We start from the raw sequence: 2,063 nt of genomic DNA on the forward strand, positions 1-2,063 counted from the left end.
AACCACAAGACGAAGTTCTATAAAAAATAGCAGTAGAAGAGGAAGTGGGGGATTCTTGACAGGATTGTGACAGTGACACTCACTGTGCCTTTTAACCTTCTGCTGGGGATATCACATGAAGTTGGTAGGAAATAAAAATAAGATGAAGTACAGTGATAACTTCAGAGAACTGTGAAACTATCAATGCAAGGGAGGGAGAGATGGCTCAGGTGGTAAGGGCACAGAGGCTGGAGAGATGCCTGGTTGGAAGGGTACTGGCTGCTCTCACAGAAGACCTGGGTTCCATCCCTTCACCCTCGTGGCAGCTCAGAGCCATCTGTATGTAACTCCAGTTCCAGGAGATCCCATGTTCTCTTTTGACCTCTTTGGGAACTTCAAGTGTGTGGTACATATACAAACATGCAGGCAAAATATTTCCTACAAATAAAATAAAGTGAAAAAAACTTTTTTTGTAATGTTAAACAGTGGACATAAGGGAGCCTATGATAACAAATTGGGGTATTGGTCCTCTGTCTACGCCCGCCGGAGCCTGTTGGTGTTAACTGACCAGAGTCAGAATTGTCCGCTCCGCACCTCAGGACCTCCCCGACCCCAGCCAGTGTTCTGACCTGTAAAAACACTTCAGAATCATGTTTCTGCATCAGTTTCTGCTAGAGCCAACCACCTACCATGCCTGGAACAGAACAGAGATGGTACCCAGATCTCCCTGAGCCCCAATAGTCATGAAGTGCACATCTACAAGAAGAATGAGTCAGTGGACGAAAGCTCGTGAGCTGAAGGAACATAACAGACACATCATAGGTATTGACTAGGCTCCTAAGAGTGACTGTAATATCACTTGCGGGGCAGACCGCAATGCCTATGTCTGGAGTCAGAAAGAGGGCAGCTGGAAGCCCACCCGGTGATCCTGAGAATTAATGATGCAGCCACTTTTGTAAAGTGGTCCCCACTTGAGAACAAGTTTGCTGTGGGGAGCAGAGACCGGATCATCTCTATTTGTTACTCAGAGTTTGAAAATGACTGGTGGGCGAGCAAGCACATGAAGAAGCCAATTTGCTCCACAGTCCTCAGCTTGGACTAGCATTCCAACAATGTTTTGTTGGCTGCAGGCTCTTGTGACTTCAAATGAAGAGTGTCTTCGGCCTACATCAAAGAGGTGAACAAGAAGCCAGCCAGCATGCCCTGGGGCAGCAAGATGCCTTTTGGTCAGCTGATGTCTGAGTTTGGTGGCAGTGGCACGGGCAGCTGGGTGCATGGGGTCAGCTTCTCTGCTAGTGGGAGCTGCCTGGTCTGGGTCAGCCAGGTCAGCACAGTGTCTGTTGCGGATGCCTCAAAAAGCATACAGGTTTCAACTCTGAGAACAGAGTTCCTGCCGCTGCTTAGTATGTCGTTTGTCTCAGAGAACAGCATTGTGGCTGCGGGCCATGACTGCTGCCCGAGACACTTGAACTACTATGACCATGGCTGTTTGACCTTTGTGTCCAAATTAGAAGTCCCAAAACAGAGCATCGAGCACAATATGTCTGCTATGGAACGCTTCCGTAACATGGACAGTGGGGCCATTACCGAGGACCGCAACCCAGCCTTGGAAACAGTGCACCAGAGCAGCGTCACTCAAGTGTCTGTTTATGAAGTGGACAAGCAAGATTGTTGCAAATGTCACGCTACTGGCATTGATGGAGTCATGATAATTTGGGATTTCAAGACCTTAGAGTCTTCCATCCAGGGTCTCCGGATAATATGGGGCCGTGTGAGCCGCTGGCATCCAGCATGAGGAACGGGACTGAACGCACTCTGCTGTTCATGCGCCGGTGAGGATCGCTGGCCAAAGGAAACACTGTCACACTGAAGCAACTAGCGTGTGTTCATGTGGATGTCGTGAGGTGTGGCATTCAGAGACAGCAGTGGTTCATTTTGCTTTTTCTTTCATTTCATTTTGTTTTGGTTTTGCTATCTTGTTCCATGTTTGAACAAAGCTTCTTTTTAATTAGTTTATTATGGAAGATTGTTACAGTAACTTAAAGGGGAAGGAAAATGTGTATATTGTATGCTTTAAAAAATTA

The 2,063-nt window shown here is 47.3% G+C and overlaps 1 pseudogene; it reads left to right on the forward strand.

The window, feature by feature from the left end:
• Positions 1–629: 629 nt before the first annotated feature.
• LOC110310092 lies at positions 630–1,774 on the forward strand (annotated as a pseudogene).
• The last annotated feature ends 289 nt before the right edge of the window (positions 1,775–2,063 follow it).

This window comes from Mus caroli, chromosome 15 (genome assembly GCF_900094665.2).
Source record: "Mus caroli chromosome 15, CAROLI_EIJ_v1.1, whole genome shotgun sequence".
In the NCBI taxonomy this organism is placed as follows: domain Eukaryota; kingdom Metazoa; phylum Chordata; class Mammalia; order Rodentia; family Muridae; genus Mus; species Mus caroli.